The 20,284-nt window shown below is 42.6% G+C and overlaps 1 non-coding gene across 1 annotated transcript; it reads right to left on the bottom strand.

Moving 5' to 3' along the window:
- Window positions 1-6,651: 6,651 nt before the first annotated feature.
- LOC111753490 (small nucleolar RNA SNORA40) lies at window positions 6,652-6,783 on the bottom strand. Its single transcript, XR_002788279.1, has one exon. It is a non-coding gene; the product is annotated as a small nucleolar RNA SNORA40 (small nucleolar RNA).
- Window positions 6,784-20,284: the final 13,501 nt, after the last annotated feature.

Below are 20,284 nucleotides of genomic sequence, written 5' to 3'. Positions count from 1 at the left end.
GAGACAATATGTGAGAAAAAAAAATTTTTTTTTTTTTTTTTTTTTGTCTTTTTCGTTTTTATTGGTACCAGGGATTGAACTCATGACTGCCTGCTTGCAAGGCAGGCACTTACGCCGCTGAGCTAAATCCCCAGCCCCCGAAAAAAAGTTTTTTTGCCAGGATCAGATTTATTTGTTTTTTGTCTGTATCAAGTTAATTACCATAAATGGACCAAAAAACACAGAAAATACATCTGGTATAAAACAATTACATTAAATCAAGATATACTCTTAAATATGTTGTATTTTTTTCTGTTTTCTTTCTCTTGTTTTTCCTATTGTCTGACTTTTAGTTTGTACTTTATTTGTAAATTGGGTTTCTCATATAAGAGAAACTGCAATATTTCAGCTTGAGTGTCTGATTTGCTGCACTAAAATTATGGTCTTAAGTTGCATCCATTTTTCACAAATGACTCAAGTTTCTCCTCTGTGCAGAATAGTTCTCCACTGTGTATAAATACCACCTCTCTGCTGAGGGACATGTAGACTGCTTCCAAGATTTAGCTTTTATGTGTTCTGCCATTAGGAACATAAATGTGCATATATCACTGAAATATTGTCTTTTAACTTTTTTTCAGGAGATACCTAGAAGGGGGAATTACTGGGTCAAATGGAATATGGATTTTTTTGTTTCTGAAGAATTTCTATACTGATTTCTCTAGTGGTTGTATCAGTTTGCACTCCAACACTGAAGATGTGTTCCTTTTGCCCTGCAGCCTCTCCAGCTTTTGTTACTATTTGATTTCTTGAAGATAGCCATTCTTTAGAGAGTGACATGGAATCTCAATATTGTTTTAACTTGTACTTCCTTTTTTTTTTTAAGGCAGGCTCTCATTATGTAGTGCAGGCCTTGGGATTACATGTGTGTACCACCCTGCCCATCTCTAATTTGCATTTCTTGAATGGCCAGTGATATTGAACATTTCTTCATGTATTTACTGGCCATTTGTATGTCATCTGAGAAGTGTCTATATATACTTTAGATGCCCATTTTTTGAACTGGGGTCTTTTAATTTGAGATATATATAAATATTTGGGGGGAGTCTCACTTTGTGGTTCAGGCTGACCTGAACTCACCATGTAGTAGCCCATGCTGGCCTCAAATTTGTAGCCATCTTCCTGCCTCAGCCACCCAAATGCTGGGATTGCAGGCATTCATTACTACACTTGGCTAATGACCCATTAAAAAAAAAAAAAGACTTCTTAAAGGCACTACAAGAAGCTAGAAAAAAAAAATGGAACAATAGCTTCAAACTAGTGAACAGTGGAACCAAGTCTGGTGGCACATGCCTCTAGTCTTAGCACACAGGAGGCTGAGGCAGTAAGATGGCCACAGGTTTGAGGTCAGTCTGGGCTACAAAGTGAGTTCAAGATCAGCCTGAAGCACAAAGTGAGACCCTTTCTAAAAAACTTAAAAAATTTTTAATAGAATTCTATATCCAACCAAGCTATTGTTCTAATGTAAAGATACAATGAAGACATTTTTAATAAAAAAGTCTCCAAACTTTGTCTTCTACATACCTTTAATCTGGAAAGTACCAGATGATATGCACTCATGAAATAAGGATATAAACCACGTTTGAGAGTTTACATCTAAAGGAAAGCAGAAGGCAGTTTTCACAGCAGTAAGAAGAGAGAGTTCAGTATGGCAGCTGTCCACAAGTGCCCAAGAACTGACTGGTGTAGGCTGAACAGAGTTTAAGACCTCCAGAGAAGGTGGCTTCAAGAAAATGGAAGATCATTAACAGTTTGAGGCCAAACTGGGCTACACAGTGAATTCAAGGCCAGTCTGAACTACATAGTAAGGTGTTGTCTCAAAAAAAGAAATTGAAAAAACTAATGTTGCTGAATTCGTAAGAGGGAATTTAGAAAACTATAAAAGGCATTTGGAGCCAGTCCTGGTGTTGCACACCTATAATCACAAAAGGGGAAACTGAGGAAGAGGATCAGTGTGAATTCAAGGCCAGCCTAGTCTCCAGAGCAGAGACCCTATCCTAAAAAAAAAAAAAATTTTAAGAAAAAAGAAAGTAAATAAGCAAGTAAGCAATATTTGGGTTGAAGGAATCATGTGCTCATAGGAAAATAGAAATTAAATGATTATTTAAAATTAAATATTAAATAATATCAAGTCTGAGGAAAATAAAACAGCTTTGTATGGAAAATAAAAAAGGTTTGCAAAAAAGAAGAAAAGAATAATGCATGTCCACCAAGACATAGATGGAGTCATTTAGGAGAGCTAACAAAAATGGGGAAGGGCTGGAGATGTGGCTCTGTAATAAAGCACTGGCTTGAAATGCACAAGGCCCGAGGCTCAATCCCAGAACCAAAAGAAGGGAGAGACAAAAAAGAGTAACACAGTCAGGCGTGTGGCTCACACCTTAAACCTAGCTGCTCATGAGACTGAGACAGGAGGCGCTCAGGCCTGCAGCCAAGCCCCAGCAACACAGTTGTGAGGGGTTTTAGGTGGTGTGTTTTTGTTTGTTTGTTTGTTTATTGAGACAAGGTGTTGTTCTGTAGGTGAGGCTGGCCTTGAACTCACTCTGTGGCCCAGGCTGGCCCGATAGCAGCCCTCCTGCCTCAGGCTCCTGAGTGTTAGGGTTATAGGCATTCTACCATGCCCTCTTGCCCTTCCAGCCTGGGCAATGTAATGTGACTGTCTTAAGGAAGAAAGATGTACTTTGGAGATGTAGTTTAGTGGTAGAGCACTAGAATGCCTGAGGCCCTGGATTCAGTCCTTAAAAAACACAAACAAAACACAGGCTGATACACAAAACACAAGCCTTTCCATTAGGGGACCCTCAGAGACTGTCCTGTAAAGGAGGTCACCTGACATCACCTGTGGTCTTTGTTTTTTCTTTCTTTCTTTTTCAAGACAGGGCCTCACTCTGTAACTCAGGCTAGCCTTGAACTCACAGGGATCCTCCTGCCTCAGCCTCCCAAGTGCTAGGATAACAGGTGTGCACACCACGCCCTGCTTTTCTTTTTGTCTGTTTTTTTAAACACAAATATCCTACATGTGTGTGTGGCACCATGTGATTTCATACAGGTACACATTGTGAAATGCTCAAGTCGAAGTAAGCATAGCTATCCAAACATTCATCCTGGATTTCTGGTGAAAACAATGGACATCCTTTTTCCTTTGCTCTTTTTGTTTTTTGTTTTGTTTTTAGGTATCAGAAATCAAACTCAGGACCTTGAGCTTGCCAGGCAGGCACTGTGCCACTGAGCTAAATCCCCATCCCTTACTCTTTTGAAATATACGCCTTACATTATCTGTATTGACCTTCTGCCCACAGAAACCCCAGGCCTTCTCCCGGGTCTGACAGTAAGTCTGTGCCGGTCTGACAGTAACTCTGTGCCTGCCCACAGACCGGCCCCTGCTGCCTCCTCCTCCCCCCTCCCCCTCCCCCTCCCCCTCCCCCTTCCCTCCTCCTCCCCCTTCCCTCCCCCTCCCTCTCCCCTTCCCCTCCTACTTCTCTCTAGCGCTCTCCCAGCCTCTGGCAGCCACCACCCATTGCTTGGAGGCAACTTTCCTTCCCATGGCTGTAGCTCTTTGTGCAACAAAGCATTGGAGCCAGGGCAGCCTAGTAGGGAAGGGGCCGGAACCGATGCCAGGTGCTCAGCTTTTCCTCCCTGCCAACTGTACTGCAGCAACCGAGGATGGGGAGGCAGAGGCGCAGGGCCCCCAATACAGCGTCCGGCCCAGCAGAAGGCGGGGGCGGGCGGAAGTGCCCGGCTGGTGGGTCAGCTGCGAAGCTTTGCACGGTTTTTATACTGGAACAGAAACCACACAGACACTGTTAGGAAAGTAGGGCAGAGCTTGTCGGGTTGTCAGAAGGGAACCCAGAAAGCATGGCCGTGCAAGGGCTATGCCTGGGAGTTTCCCCAGGCCCTAAAAATGAGCGCGTTTACAATCCCACATTTCGGTGTTAGGGCTGAAATCTGCCTTCGAGAAATTCTCAGCTTGGTAAAGATTAATGAAATGATTTGTCCAAGGTTACACAACTTCCTAGGCAGCAGAGCCAAATCTGGAAATGAGATTTCCACACTTCTGTCCCCTGTAACTTCTCCTTATATATCATAAATCTCTTACCGTTGCTTATATAATCTTAGTGAATAATGCCTAAACAACTATGTAGAGATCTGTGCTCTGAAAGAAACAGTAGCAGTGGGTGAAAGTGTAGGAAAAATATGGAGAAAAAAAGACCACAGTCCTGCTGCGAATCCTAGCACTCAGTGGGCAGAGGCAGGAGGGTTGCGGGGAGTTCCAGAACAGCTTGGGCTATGCAGGGAGCTTAAGACCAGCCTGTGCTCCAGGGTGAAACCCTGTGTCAAGAAACAAAAACAGCAGCAGAAAGACCACTCCAGATACTGTTTGGGAAGGGAAACAGAATGAACAGAGCGGTTACTTCCAGGTCAAGCAATAAAGAACTCATCTGTCTATACTGTAACCACCTAGTAAAGCACAGTTACTGATTCCAAGAGGCTCGCAGGCCTTCGGCTGCCAACCCTTAAACCAGATGAGGAGCAGTCAGTGCAGTCAAGGCAGCCTGCTGCCCCTCATGGTGGTTACTGAAATTTTAGATAAACAAAGGGAAATTGTCCTTAGGATGTGGAATATTTGGGTTACTTAGAGAAAAAGGGTATATGTTCAATTCCTTTGTTTTGATTTGTGTTTTGAGACAGGGTCCTACTGTCTAGTTCAGTCTGGCCTCAAACTCATGGGGATCCTCCTGCCTCAGTCTCCTGAGTGCTAGGATTACAGGCATGGGCCACCACATCTGGCAGAGTGTTCCATCTAAGTTTTAAAACTCCAAATAGTAAAAAGGGCAGCCTTGATTATGTCTATTAATATTTTTATTTATTATTTACATGTGTGTATGCGTGTATGTGGTACTGGGGACTAAACTCGGGGCCCTCGCAGAGCTATCTCCCTAGCCCCACTTTTTTGAAACAGAATCTCACTAAATTGCTCAATTGCCCGTCCAGGCTTGAACTTGCAATCTCCAAAGTGCTGAGAATACAGGTGTGTGACAATCCCCAGTTCATTTTCTCAAGTGTTACCCTCCCTACAATTCATGATAAAAATTTCCAAACACACATCAAAGGTAAAATAGTATTTTGTCAATATCCATATACATGAGATGTAAATTTTACCCTTAACATTTCCCTTCTCTTGCTTTAATCTGTCTATCTGTATCTCTCCATGTCTCCCTCCCTCTGGCCATTTAGCAATGCATCTTTTGGAGGGGCCACTGGAGAAGGAGGAACCCGGGACTTTGGAGCAGCTAAGTGCGTGATAGATAGCCCACCCGGCACCACAGGGTCTGGCACTGTACGGTACTGGACGGTCAGAAGGCGATCATTGTGCCACCGAGTAAGTCTCCAGCCCTAACATCACATTCTTGTCTGCATTTCAATGTCGATTACAAGCCATGTGTGTTCCCCAGAATTCAATATGCACATCCTTAAGCAGAGTTCAGTATCTTTATGACTCACTTAGCTTATTTTAGGGTAACATTTCCATAAAATTAAATGCATAATGTGCAAGGAGGCTCAGCACCACAAAGAAATAAAAAGTGTACAAATGTTAAGAAAGCGTACATCTATGTGGTCTGGAAACCACATGCATCCTGAAGGAGCCTGGCTCCGAACGTTTTAACCTCAGATTCATTTTCCCAGGTCTAAAAATTCCTGTTTGTTAAAAATTTTAAAATGTTAAAAATAAAAATAGATAAAACTTCCTTCGGGGGAAGAGCCCAGGGTTTCCTTTACTCGATAAGATGTTGGGCATTCACTTATGTTATTGCATGAATCACAGTTGGTTTTGTTGCTGAGCAGTCCGTGGTGTGAAACAGAAGAGCTAATTGTTCATTCTCCAGCTGGTACACAGCTGGGCCGTTTCCACTTTGGAGCTCATGTCAATAAAGCTGCTATTTAAAAAAAAAAAAGATCTCCAATATTCCAATATTTATGTTTTTAAAAGAAAGCTACAATGTTTTTTAAAAACCTGTGGGAATTTTAAACTGATGTTACTACTTACTCTATTTAAACAAATGTGATCCAAACACAGATGTATCTTCAACTCCAGACCGTGTGCTCCAGAGAGGAGCCCTAGAGAAGGAGAGAGAGGACCTGGGGATGTGGCTCAGGGCCCAGGGCGCCTGCCAAGGAAGAGAGGGTAAAGCTGTCTTCATGCATCACAGCATGGAAATTGGAGCTCTCATCCGTGAGCTGAGATTCTACTGGTGTCCTCTGCTAATTAACAACTAGCTGAGTGTGGTGCCACACGCCTGTCATCCCAGCGCTTGGGATGCTGAGGCAGGAGGATCACTGTGAGTTCAAGACCAGTTTGAACTACATAACGAAATCCTGTCGAAAGAAAGAAAGAAACAAAGAAAGAAAGAGAAAGAAAGAAAAAAAACTTCAACTTTAGTGGTTATCAGTCCCTCCCATCACTTTAGTTTGTATTAAGTATAATTTTTGTATTTTTGCTTTGTTTTCTGAGGCAGAGTCTCACTTTGTAGTCCATGCTGGCCTCAAACTTTTCTCTCTCTTGCCCCAGCCTCAGGAGTCCCGGGATCCCAGGCTTGCACGACTGTGCCTAGTGGTAGCATTCCTGCTTCTCTGTATCAAAACTCATACTGAATAATAAGCTCTGGCTTGCAAAAGAGGCTTTAACTTTTGCATAAGCCTGTCCATAAGCTCTGCTCCACAAGTTGGACAAAAACAGATGCAAGTGCTATGAATATTCTTGTGCCAGTCTTTTTGTGGACATTTGTTTTCCTTTGTCTTCAGTAAATATGTGGGAATGGCATTTATAGGTATATGTATGCATTTATTTTCAAAGGAAACTGTCAAACATTTCCCAAAGTAGTTGCACCATCTTGCATTTTCACTACAAAGTACAAGAATTCAGATTATTCCACATTGCCGCTGACACCTATCTTGTCAGTCTTCTGCTCTGGACACTCTGTTGGTTTGTAAATTATAGTTTCTTTCCTTTTTTTAAAATGCATTAGTACAACTAAACCTACTTGGGTTGTTTATATTTTAATTTTAATTTATTGCACTACTGGGGATTGAACTGGAGCACTGAATGACAACCCCAGCTCTTTTTATTTTGTAAAAGAAAGGTCTTTATAAAATAGTGTCTTGCTAAACTTCTTGGGTTGGCCTTGAATTTTTGATTCTCCTGCTTCAGCCTCCAGAGTAACTTGGATTACAGGCATGTGGCACCACACCGGGCTTGGAGGTGGGGTCTTCTATGACAGACAACTTGATCCCAAATGAGCTGACTCAGGGTCCCAAAAAAGCCCCCTAATTCCCTTCCAAGGGCAGTGTTCCCAGCCATCCTCCTAGGCCAGCTTGTACCAGGTCTCTCATCTGAAAGGTCCCCCATTTCCCAACTGCCACAGCAAGAACCAGCTTCCCCTACACAAGCCTCTGAGGACACAGTCGTAGCCAAACAAGGCAGCGTGCACACGGATGCCTTCATTTTTTGGAGACTTTCTTGTTGGGCATAGTAGTACATGGATGTAAATCCCTCATTCTGGGAGTCTGGGGCAAGAGGATCACAAGTTTGGGGCCAGCCTGGCCAATTTAGAAATGTACCAAGCTGTCTCAAAGTAAAATGTAATTTAGTGCGAAGTCCCTGGGTTCCATCTCCAGTAAGGAAGAAGGAAAAAAAAGAAGACGAAGAAGACGAAGATGAGGACGATGGAGGAGGAGGAGGAGGAGGAGGAGGAATTATTTTATCTTTTACTTTGGCCTTTTTTTTTTTTTTTTGTCTTTTTTACAGGCATGTGCCACCACTTGTCTTTACTTCTTGGTATAGTGAAATACACATGAAAGTACCATTTAACAAATGTTTTAGCTGGTCGTGGTAGTGCACACCTGTAATCCTAGCACTCGGGAGGCTGAGGCAGAAGGATTGCTGAGAGTTTGAGGCCATCCTAAGTTATGAAGCGAGTTCAAGGCCAGCCTAAACTGCAGTGAAACTCTGTCTCCAAAAGACAAAATATATATAATATATATATACATATATATATATATATTGAGACATGTTCTTGCTATGTAATTCAAGCTATCCTTGAATTCACAGTGATCTTCCTGCCTCAGTTAACAATTTTAAAATGTTCAATTCGATGGTGATGGTATTGGGGTCAAGGATTTAGCTCAGCGGCATAAGCGCCTGCCTGCCTAGCGTTAGGTCATGAGTTCGATCCCCGGTACCAAAAAAAGCCTCATCCATCAATTCAGTGGTATTGAGTACACTCACCATGTAGTACAGCCATCACCACCATTGAGGCCCAGCACATCTGTCACCCCAGATTTAAACCCTTCAAGTGTTCCCGCCCCATTCTTCTTCACGACCCTAGAAACCGCAAACCCGCTTCCCGTCCCTCTAGATTCCCTGGATCTCTCTTGTGAAGTAGCCTGTGGAGCTCAGGTCTTTGTGTTTTTTGCTTTCATATAAAATAGCATGATTTTTATTTTACAACTAAGTTTAATCTATTACCATTCTAATAAAGTTACTTACTGAGTGGTTATTAGGATGACATAAAACCATTAAATAGAATTAATGAAATATAATCACTTATAGTCATAGAAAATTTTATTTTCAACAGCATTTCCTTATTCATATCTGCTTTTGATAATTAAACCTCATAATCTATACTTTTTCCATAACAAAGAGATCACAGGAAGTATCAAGAATAATTCTAGGGCCAGGGATTCAGCTCAGCGGTGTAAGCTCCTGCCTGGCAAGGGTAAGGTCATGAGTTCAATCCCTGGTACCAAAAAAAAAAGGAGTAATTATAATTTTGTAATTTTTATAGAACTGAAAAAGAGTAATTATAATTTTCTAATTTTTATATAACAAACATTAGTATGAATTCTCCTTTATGAAAAAGGGCACAAAAGCTTTTGAAAATTTAAATTTTGAATCTTTTATGCTAAATAATTGGACTTTTTTTTCATTATTGGAGATTGAACCCAGGGCTTTTGCGCTGAGCTATATTCCCAACCCTTTATTTATTTATTTATTTATTTATTTATTTATTGTCTTTTTCCTTTTTATCGGAACCGGGGATCGAACTCACGACTGCCTGCTTGCAAGGCAGGTGCTTATGCCACTGAGCTAAACCTCCAGCCCCCTCTTTTTTTTTTTTTAATACCTGGAATTGAACTCACAACCTCAAATTTGCAGGCAAGCGCTGGTGCCACTGAGCTAAATCTCCAGCCAGCGGCACCATTCTTAATTTCCACTGACGTAGGAAGGCTTCAGTTTCTATCTTCACTAACACTTTCTTTTCACTTTTGTCTTTCTTTTTATGGTCATACAGTACCTTGCTCTAGTTTCAATTTGCACCTCTCTAATGGTTCGTGAGCTTACTGATCATCAGTGTATCTTTTGAAAAATGTCTATTATTTTAAACCAGATTGTTGGTCTTTTGGCATGAAATCCTTTTAAGCATCAGAAAGCAACCTTTTTATTCTAATAGTTTGCTCTTAGCATTTGGAATTTTAATTTAATAGAACATAGGGATGCCTCAGTTCATGAACTTAATTCCTTCCATGATTCTGGTCCCAAAGCAGATTGGTTGAGAACTGAGTCAAACTGGATGGTTAAGGTCAGTGGTGACCTTATGGGGAAATCTGATTCAGTTCTTATCCAATTCGCTTTGGGACCACAATCTGGAATTAAATCACGAATGCCAAATGTGGTGGTGCACATCTGTAATCTCAGCACACAGGAGGCTGAGGCAGAGGATCGCTGTGAGTTCAAGGCCAACCTGAACTACATAGTGAGAACCTGACTCAAAACAGACAAACAAACAAAAAGAATGAAGTTCATGAACCGAGGCATCAGTGTATTAAGATTTGCTTATTCCAACATATGACCCAATCAAAACAAACCAGTGTAAAAGATACAGGACTCCAAAACATCACGAAATCAACAATAGTTACTATAATGCCTTTTGATGTCTTCAAAATAGCTGCAGATAAATTCAGACTTAATAAAAATCAAATGGAACAGAATAGAATAGAAATAATAAAAACAAAACAATTAATGTAATAAAGGACTTTAAAACAAACCTGTAGTAAATCCAAAATTGCTACCATAATATATCTTGCTATCTTTGAAATAGCTGCTCCTGCCATCAAATTTGACATAATCAAACAAAACAAAAAAAGAATAAAATTCAGCCCAATAAAACAATGGAAGTGATATAGGACTTCAAAACAAGACCATAGGGAGTCAATAATGGCTGCAACCCTCAGAAGGAGATCCCCCTAGGTGTCACACCGTGTACCACTATCCTCTGAATAGTGGGATCAGACCACTGGCCCTAGATCGGCAGTGTTAGTGAAACACCAGAGCACCACAGGCATCCAGTTACATTTCACCTCCATAACTGTCATCACAGCCTCTGTTTCTCCAGAGAAGCTGGTCACTTACGGCACGGGATGGGGGTGTGTTTGTACTTCTTGTTTGCCAGCCCGCGTATCACAAGAGGCTGTAGTCTGTCTGTTCTAATCTAGTGGTGGCCAGCACATGACGCAGGTTCCCAGGCTAGGCCTGCTTGCTGGTGTAGCTTTGTTCCCTCCACCCCAGTCCACAAATGGTACTGATTCACAGGGAAAGGCTGGGGTCTGTCTTCCGGGAGAACATGGCGGACAGATAACAGCAACTACCGGAGGCTCTCTGAAAGACTCGGCTCAGAAGCCAGGAATGGTGCGGACTAAGGAGACATAAGCAGGTGGAGATATGCTCTGCTGACTCAGGAACGAACTGGGCTGAGAGAAACCAACTTGGAATGCATTCCTGGTGCTAAAACAGGAACAGAAAAGCCTCGGTGTGGAGGCTGGACTCCGCGCCATTGGAAGCCGCGATTTGGGTTTCCCGCCACGCGGTGGCTGGCTGCCTCCACAAGCGGCTCGGCAAGGAGAGAGACGCGCAGAAGCTCTGAGAACGGCAATCTGCGAACGGCAGGGAGGCGTGCACTGACTTGTGGTGAGGTGAGTGAGAGAAACTGACACTCTACCACAGTTTGACTCCAGAGGAGGACTTTCTGGGCCCGAGCAGTCCTGCGGGAGCAGGGCGCGGTGGCGACTCCAGCCACACATCCCCCTCTCGGGCGGGATTGGTGAAAAGTGCCTGGCCTGCGTGACGCTGCCGGCGGACCTGGTAGACTGTCCCAACCCAGATCCCAGAGCCTGATGGTGGCCGGGAGGGGAGACGCGTAGGCTGCCTGGTCCGTAACTCCCTGGTGCGCAGCGGTGAGTGGGAACACCTAACTGGCGCAATTCGATCAGGCTGTGGCTGACTGGGAGAGAAGCTGGGCCTCTTATATAAGCTTGCATATATAAGGAACAGAGAAGAAGAGGCAGCATGGGAAGAGGCAGCAACAAGAAAGGCTCCTCGGCCCCCAATTCTGAGAAACAGGCAATAGCAGACACCGCACCAAATCACATAAGGCGCCATATAGAGAGCCTCATAGACCAATTCAGGAATGAAGTTATCAATGACCTGAAGCTAGAAGTATGCAGAATAGTTAGAGAAATGCTAAGTACCACCCAAGAAAAAACAGGTGGTGGAATGGAAGAACAGAAAAAAAGGGGAGAATTGTTTGATGGAGAAAACAGAGAAAGCATAGAATACGTGAAGCAGGTTCAAAGGGACTACCAAGATACTAAGAAGTCTATAGAAGACTGGCATAACAGCTTGAAAGAAACTAAGGACAGACTATCTGAACTGGAGGGCAGACTCGTAATATGGGAGAATGAAATGAAAAACTTCTTAAAAATAACAAAGAAACAAACAGCAATAATACAAAGACAAGAAGATGATAAGAGGATCCATAACTTAAGGAATAAGAACATAAAAGAAGAAGTAGGGACACAAACAAGTGAACTACAAAAGCTACTCACAGAAATAATCCAGGAGAATTTTCCTAATTTAGCAAAAGGTAAAGATACTCAGATGTATGAGGCATACAGGACCCCAGCTACCTACAACCCAAACAGAGCAACACCCAGGCATATAATAATAAAAATTCCAGAAATTCAATACAAGAACAGAATATTAAAAGCTGTAAGAGACAAGAAACAGACCACTTACAAGGGAACACCCATCAGAATTACAGCAGATTTCTCTGCACAAACCATCAAATCACGAAGAGCGTGGGGGGAAATAATTCAAGCTTTGAAAGATAATAATCTCCAGCCAAGATTGAGATATCCTGCACAACTGTCCCTGGAAATTGATGGAAAAACAAGGTGCTTCCAGGATAAAGAGGAACTGGGGGAATTTGCAACCACCAATTCAACCCTACAGAAAGTATTGCAGGATATTCTAAAAAAAGAAAAATACAAAGAACCCAGAAATAGTGGTGGGGAGGCCACAACGAATGGAGCAGAGAACAAAGTGAAGAAGACAAACTGACAGCTACTGACAGAAAAAGAGCTCAACAGAAATGAGGCAGAGAAGATTGGATGATAGGAACAGCTATTTTGGAGAAAATGACATCTTAATAGGTAATACTGATTTAGTATCATCTTGTTTTGAAGTCTCATCTAGCTTTTGTCCTTCTGTCTCCAATGGTCTAAATAGGCTGTATCTTATTGGATTTTATTATGTACGATAGTATAAGCAAAAACCTTTTAAAGACAAGGAGATTATACAGAAACCATTGTTCATTTTCTGTTAGTCGATTCTAAATACTCTGTAATGCTGACATTCTCTTGAATGGTTTTACATTGTTTTGATATACTTAATGCTACAGTATACGAAGTTGTACTCAAGGATTTCAAAGAAAGAGACAATATGGTAACTACTTTTAGGTTAGGATTATCTGGTGGTGAAACACTGTTCTGCTTAAATCGTTATGTTTTGATCTGCGCTGTTTCGTTGTTATGCCCTCTTTTATCTCAATCTCCACTCCATTATTTACTTTTTTATCTTTATCCTTTTAATTAAAGGGAAAAAAATAGCAGGATATATTATAGTAACCCACTTTGACTTTTCATTACCTTGATTTAAAGCCCTGTATTACTCTCACCATCTGGTTTTTAACTGATGTTCCCCTATTCTGTTTTGCTGGATAGTATCAGGTTCGAAAGTTTAGGCATCAGCTGTGAAGAAAACGAGATTCATTATGACGCCCATTCTTGTTGACTTTTATCTACTTTTGAAGACTTACACTGTCTCCAATGTTTTGGTTTTGTCGGTTTTATTCTTTACTGTTTTGTTCAATTGTATTATAACTAACGATATAGGCAATTCTATTAGAGATAGCGGGAGGCATTATGGTAACCATTGTTGATCACCTTGTATTATGTTTTTACATTATCTATTATGTCCACCCTTTTGACTTGACCGATTCTGTTCTGTTATGTCACATTTGGTTTTACTCTCTTCCAAAAAAGTAATAAGAACCGTGGGAGCAATGAAACCCAAAATGTGTAATAGTCATGGTACAAAAGAGAGGAAAACAAAGTGCTCCAAACTATATAACTGCATGTATATTTAAGTGTATAAGATAGAAAATGATATCACAGAGTTTTATTGGATCAATGAACAGAGCTGTTTGCAGTATCATTGATGGAATGTCCACTTTACAAGCTTTAATTTTGTGACTTGAACAATTATTTCTAAGATGACAATATGTAATCCATTAACTAGTGATTTCCTACTGTTCATTTTTTTTCTGTAAATCTGTATAACTTGTACCCTTTCCCTGCTTTTTTTTTTCTTTTCTCCTTAAATAAAATTAAAAAAAAAAAAAAACCAGTTCTTGTAGGTATAGACATTAAATACAATGGAGAATTGGTGAGTTTCAGTTAAATTTCATCAATTCCTCAAAGCAAATTTTAATTAGTACATGTTAGTTATGTACAGACTAGTGGGGGTGTCACATTCATACATACATATAAATGCCTTGGTCACTGTGGTGTACTGATGACTGGTGGTCAACTCTGTGACACCCAGCGGAACTGAATCAGCGTGGTGCTGGTGTGGAAGGCCACCTGAGGATTGTTGTCAATGACAAAAAGGAAACTGGAGCGGAAGGTGGTGTGCTGTTGGGTCTCCTGGGAAAGCCTGTTGCACTGGTTTTCCTCATATGAACTAGACTGTTCTCGTGGTTGGAAGAGCTCGGGTCCTTGCTATCACTGAGGATGGCTGTGGTTCTTTTTAGGGGGCTCTGGTCCTTACCTCGAGTGTCACTTCCTGACTCCAGTGCAGATCCCTCAACTCAGCCTACTGGCACAGAACCTTCACCCTGCTGACGCAGACTTTCTAGCTTCCTTTCACCACTGACCTTTGGGTCTTCCCAGTGCAGATCCTTCATACAGCCCTGCATGACACATTGTCATGGGATCCAGGCCCTCAGCTGGATTCTTTGGGTCGCTAATGTGTGGACACATCTCTGGCACTGTTTTGCATTTGACTCTTGGGGTGAATATTATAAAATAATCCTATAAATTGTGTGTCCAGTATTAAATTTATTCCCCTGTAAATCCTAACAGTCATTTTTCAAAATAATTATTTAAATGTGGGGAAAAGTTAATCAAACTTTAGTAATAAAACTGTGTGTGTGTGTGTGTGTGTGTGTTCCAGGAGCAGAGCAAGTCTGCCTAACACATGTAAAAGAGAGAGAGACAGACAGGCAGACAGACATATATAGAGAGAGAGCTGTTACAGCATCACTGAGACCTTAATTACAAAGGAGGCAGTAACCATTGCATCTCTGTGGAGTTCTGCCTACAGCAAGCAGACTGTGCCAGAACCACAGAAATTCCTAACTAACATAACCAAATTGAAAGATTTACCTTTTCACTTAGAAACTAACAGTAAGGAACAGGGATACAACTCAGCAGCACAAATGGCTGCCTGGAAAGAGCCAGGTCATGAGTTCCATCCCCAGTACTAAAAAAAAAAGAAAAGAAAAGAAAAGAAACTACCAGTAAATACTGATTGAATTTTTAAAAATGTAACATAAAATCTTTATTTAACAACAGGTAACAGCACGCAGGGGCTATTTTAAGGGACTCAGAAAACTGTCCAGCAGGAATTTCTAAACCCCTTCAACCACCCACATTGCAGCTGCCTTGTACTGTGCAGACGAGGATGAGTGATCTGTGCCTCCCAAGACCGCAGGGGCTGACCCTGCCTTACAGCCGCAGCACACTATGTTTGAAAAGCTCTTGCTCATCTGACCCAGATATGCTTCGTTTCTGTGGCTCTCTTGGAAGAGGTCATCTGAAGCAACTGTGCTGCTGGGGCTCAGGAACCCCGTAATGAGCCCAGCCTAGACTCTGTGCACCTGGAGTCCTCTCCACTCCTCTTCAGGCATTGGGTGAGTTTAGGGTACCTGTTTGCAGTCCTTTGGGTAACGTGATGTGCTGTGCCCTAAGCACTCCTCCTAGGGCTCACCGCACTAGTGAATCTGCGTTAAGGGCCATGCTGCCAGGCTGCAGAGGTGCAGAAAACCATGCGAAAGTAAGAAACACAGGAGACCAGCCCTGATTGATTCTGGTTAGGAGCCACTGTTTCTCTCAGTGAAGAAACTCCCCAAAATTCCTGAAAATGAGCCAAACGCGGCCCATGGCTGTCATCCCAGCACCTGGAAGGCTGAAGTAGGAAGAGCACTGTGCGTGGGAAGCCAGTATGGGCTACTTAGTGAATTCAAGACCAGCCTGAACTATGTAGCAAGACTCTGCCTCAAAACAAAACAAAATAAAATAACGAAAGGAATAGAAAACACATAAACAAGGATGGAACTTATTTAGCCTATAAAAATCACAGTGACAAGAGGTTTTTTTTTCCTGGTCTTTTTGAGACAGGGTCTCCCTATGCAGTTCAGGCTGGCCTTGAGCTCACTTTGTAGCCCAGGCTGGTCTCGAACTCACAATGATCCTCCTGCCTCAGCCTCCCAAGTGCTAGGATTACAGGCATGAGCCACCACGCCCGGCTTAAAGTGACAAGATTTTAAACCGATTTTTTAAAGAAGTCATAAGGAATTTCTCAGAAGAGGAGCCTGTGAGATAAACAGGCCAAGTGTGAATGAGCTTCTCTTCTCTGGTAGCAATCAGAGTGCACGCTTGTATCACTTTACCCTGATCAAGGCTCTGGGAGGAGTCCCAGTAACACACTTCGCTTATCTGGTGAATCTGAACTCCAGCTAAAAAGGCTTCAGTCCAGGCCTCGAGGTGAAGGGCTAATCTGCAAGCCAGGGCGTTGGCTCTGCAAACAGCAGTGCTTTACACAGCTGTGTGGCCAGATGCGGGGGTTGCCTCCTTTCCCCATCTATTCAGCACACATTTGTTTCCCTTGTATGGAGTGATGGGGCATAATAACAGGAAGACAAATACACTGAGTCCCTCCCCAGGAAGGCCCAGCCAGGGAAGACAGGGGATGCCCCTAAGGAGTGGGGCAGGTGGGGTGTGCACTGAGCCGGGCAAGGGTGCTCCCGGGTCAGGGCAGACCTGCAGACCCAGCAAAGTGCACTCCCGTGTGCTGCGTCCTTGTTCCCAAGACTTCACTGTAAAAAATTTTTTTTCAAATCCTTTTTATTCAAGGATAAAAATAAAGAAGAGGAAGAAAAGAAGAAGGAGGAGAAAGAAAGAAGAGACGACGAGGAGGAGGAAGAGATGGAGGAGAATAAGGAAAAAAGGAGAAGGCGGAGAAGAAAACTACCACAAAATTTCAAAACACATTGATCAAGGGGCAACAATGGCCCACACATTCATTGCACACTGACTTTTAAAAATTTGCATGGATTTACTTATTTATTCTACTCACAGACTTAATGGTTTAACGCCTACCCTTTTGGTTCCTATTTGTGGCACTGATTCTTCTTTGAAATATCACATGTAACAATGGCCAAAAGTAAATTGCTGCCCTTTGAAGTAGAAAAGTTCAGGCCTGAGAGAGTTAAACAGCATCTGTTCAGAATCAGCACTGCTCTAGGCAGGAAACTTAACTTGCACCACTCAATAAGACTTTTTCCTCTTAGAAAGGAAGAAAGAAAAATTACTGTCCAAATCAGGAGTGCTGATGCACACCCATAATCCCAGCACAAAGGAGGCTGGGGCAGGAGAATCATCAAGAGCTGTGGGCTACATAGTGAGTTCAAGGCCAGCCTGAACTGCATAGTGAAACCCGTCTCAAAAAAAATATTACTGCTAAAAATCCAGTTCATTTGGCTATGAAATATTTCTCTACCTACCTGCAAGGGTATGCTTTCTTTTCTTTTAAGAACTTTTTTCACATTTTTAATTTTTTCCACATTTTCCTTATTAGTGCATATTGGTTAAATTTTCATTTAAAAAAATTCAGGAAGAGTCGGACATGGTGGCTCACACCTGTAATCCCAGCTCTGAGGTGGGAGGATCGTTGTGAGTTTGAGACCAGCCTGGGCTACAAAGTGAGCTCAAGGCCAGCCTGAACTGCATAATGAGACCTTGTCTCAAAAAGACCAAAAGGTCAAAAAAAAAAAAAAAAAAAAAAAAAAATTCAGGAGGAGCACCAAGATGGCAAAGTGGTAAGCAACAGAGAAAGAGCCTCTCAGAGAGCTGCCATCCAGACACTGGAATATAGCAATGTGAGGCAGACAAGAAGGAGGGAAGTGGGTCCCCGGGGCCCAGAAAGGATCTGAAGCATAAACTGAAGCCCTTGGAGAGAGTGAAGAGAGAAACTTCAACAGAGAAGGAGGAGGCAGCCAGCAGCAGCTTCTCCCTGAGTCAGAACTCACTGCATAAGAGAAGCAGCTCAAACCTGTGGACACACATTGACAGCTGGGGACCTCAGAGGCCTCTGCAGAGACACAGCAGTGGAGGGGAGCAGCAGATGTGAAGGACAACGCTGGCTGGTGTGAGGGCTGAGTACCCAGGGTGAGAGCAATTGGCCAGGAGCCCTCTTGGAGGGGCTGGCTGAGCTCAGAACTCAGCTGTTGCTGGTGCCGTGCAGGGGCTCCTAGCTGGGCTCAGTCCTGCAGAGGGTGTGCAGATAAGCTGCAGGCCAAATGAGTCTGGTGTCAGCCAGAAAGCGCAGGTTCACTGAGATTATACACTAGTCCACTAAAGTTACTGCTGGCTTGCTGAGACAGATAGACACAGACCGGACTGTCTCCACATGTTGTCTACCAGCGACAGCAGAGACAAACCTAGAAGTGGATTTTTTTCTCTCTCTCTTTTTTGTTTGTTGTTGTTGTGGTGGTGGTGGTATTGTTTTTGTTTTTTGTTTTTTAATTTACTTTCTCCATTGTTTGATCTTGGTGTTTGTTTGTTTGTTTGTCTTGTCTTATTGAGACAGGATCTCAACGTGCAGTTCTCACTCAGACTGGCCTTGAGCTCACTTTGTAGCCCAGGCTGGTCTTGAATTTGCAGTGATCCTCCTGCCTCAGCCTCTCCAGTGCTAAGATTACAGGGATTGCCTCCATGCCCAGCTTGATCTTGTTTTGTGAGTGTGAACATGGTTTCTAGCCTCTTTGTGGCTGTGATTCTGCTCTATTCTTCTTTTTATCTCTTTCTTTTCTCCTGCCCTCCAGTCTTCCGCAGTTTCCCAAAGTTAGCAAAATCCCCCTTTGTCCTCCAGCCTTCTAATCTCTTCCTCTCCTTCCACTTTCCTATTTTCTCCTTAACCCATTTTAAATTTCCGCCCCTGAGGGCAAAATTGACATACTAAGAACTTCTACGCGGCATATAATTATCTGTTTTGTTTTAGGTTTTGTTATAAACCACAAATCCAGCACTTCATCAGCCCACTTCTTATTTCTGTAACAAGAGTACACTGAACCCTCACACTGAGAGAGCAAGAGACAGCGTGGTGAACAGGAGCACACATGTAACCCACACCGCCCTGAGGAAATCCCTGCCATTTACCCTTTTGAATACATACATGCAGCGGTTTTGTGCCACAACAGCACAGGGGCAGCTCCTTGGGCAGACAAGCCCTTTAACACCCACTCGCTCGAATGGGAAGCTGCTCCCCTGTGACAGACTTAGAGATCAACGGGAGGGAGCAGTTGCTTTGAACAGAGGAGGCTTAAACATGACAAGCTCCAACCTGGGAGTGCTCCAGACACACACAGGGAACATGAGCACAAGCTCCAACCTGGGGGTGCTCCAGACACACACGGGGAACACGAGCACAAGCTCCAACCTGGGAGTGCTCCAGACACACACAGGGAACATGAGCACAAGCTCCAACCTGGGGGTGCTCCAGACACACACAGGGAACATGAGCACAAGCTCCAACCTGGGGGTGCTCCAGACACACACGGGGAACACGAGCACAAGCTCCAACCTGGGAGTGCTCCAGACACACACAGGGAACATGAGCACAGATTATGTAACAGGTCCTTCAGAACAAGCTCGGTCAAAACCCAAGCCCCCTCCTCAGATAAAATGGAGAGAAAAAAAACACCAAAATCTGTTACACTAATTTCACAGAGAATCTAGGTTGGCACTGTGAAAGAATATAGATTCGTTTTCTGAAAAATAGCTTCTAATTATTAACTTCGGAGTCCAAAAGTTAGTATACCACTTTGGGAGATTTTTAAAATGAAAATCAGAGTGTTGTTTACAACTTTGCAATCAACTTGTATCCATGTTTCTAGCAGCACAATTTGTAATAGCTAGATCTTGGAAACAGCCCAAATGTCTATCAGGTAAGAAGAACAGGTAAGACAGATGTAGTATTTTTACACAGTGGAGTACAGCCATAAAGAAGAATATGCTCAAGGCTTTTGTAGGTAAATGAATGCAACTCCAGACCATACTCATAAGTGAAACAAATCAGACTTGCATTTATACTTCTTTTTTTTTTTTTTTTTTTTGTCTTTTTTCCTTTTTATCGGTACTGGAGATCGAACTCACGACTTCCTGCTTGCAAGGCAGGTGCTTATGCCGCTGAGCTAAATCCCCAGCCCCAATAGTTATACTTCTAATTTGTCTTAGTTCATTGAGAAGAAAGATTTGTGCTAGTATTTTGTTTGGACAATTAAATGCAGGTATGTTGTACTCCGTGTAACTAATTTAAAGATAACACTGTGTTAACCATTGTTATCCTCTAATTATCTTTTTCCCTCTAATTATCTTCTTTTGAAATTTTATTTTATTTACTTATTTTTCTTTCTTTCTTTATTTTTTGGTACCAGGGATCGAACTCATGACCATGCGCTTGCAAGGCAGGTGCTTATGCCACTGAGCTAAATTCCCAGCCCTATTTTTTCCT

The sequence above is a fragment of the Cavia porcellus genome, unplaced genomic scaffold (assembly GCF_034190915.1).
Source record: "Cavia porcellus strain 051 isolate PalLab524CR breed Dunkin Hartley unplaced genomic scaffold, mCavPor4.1 scaffold_5, whole genome shotgun sequence".
Taxonomy (NCBI): Eukaryota; Metazoa; Chordata; class Mammalia; order Rodentia; family Caviidae; genus Cavia; species Cavia porcellus.
The sequence above is the reverse complement of the archived record's forward strand: the minus strand, read 5'-3'. Positions and strand labels throughout refer to the sequence as shown.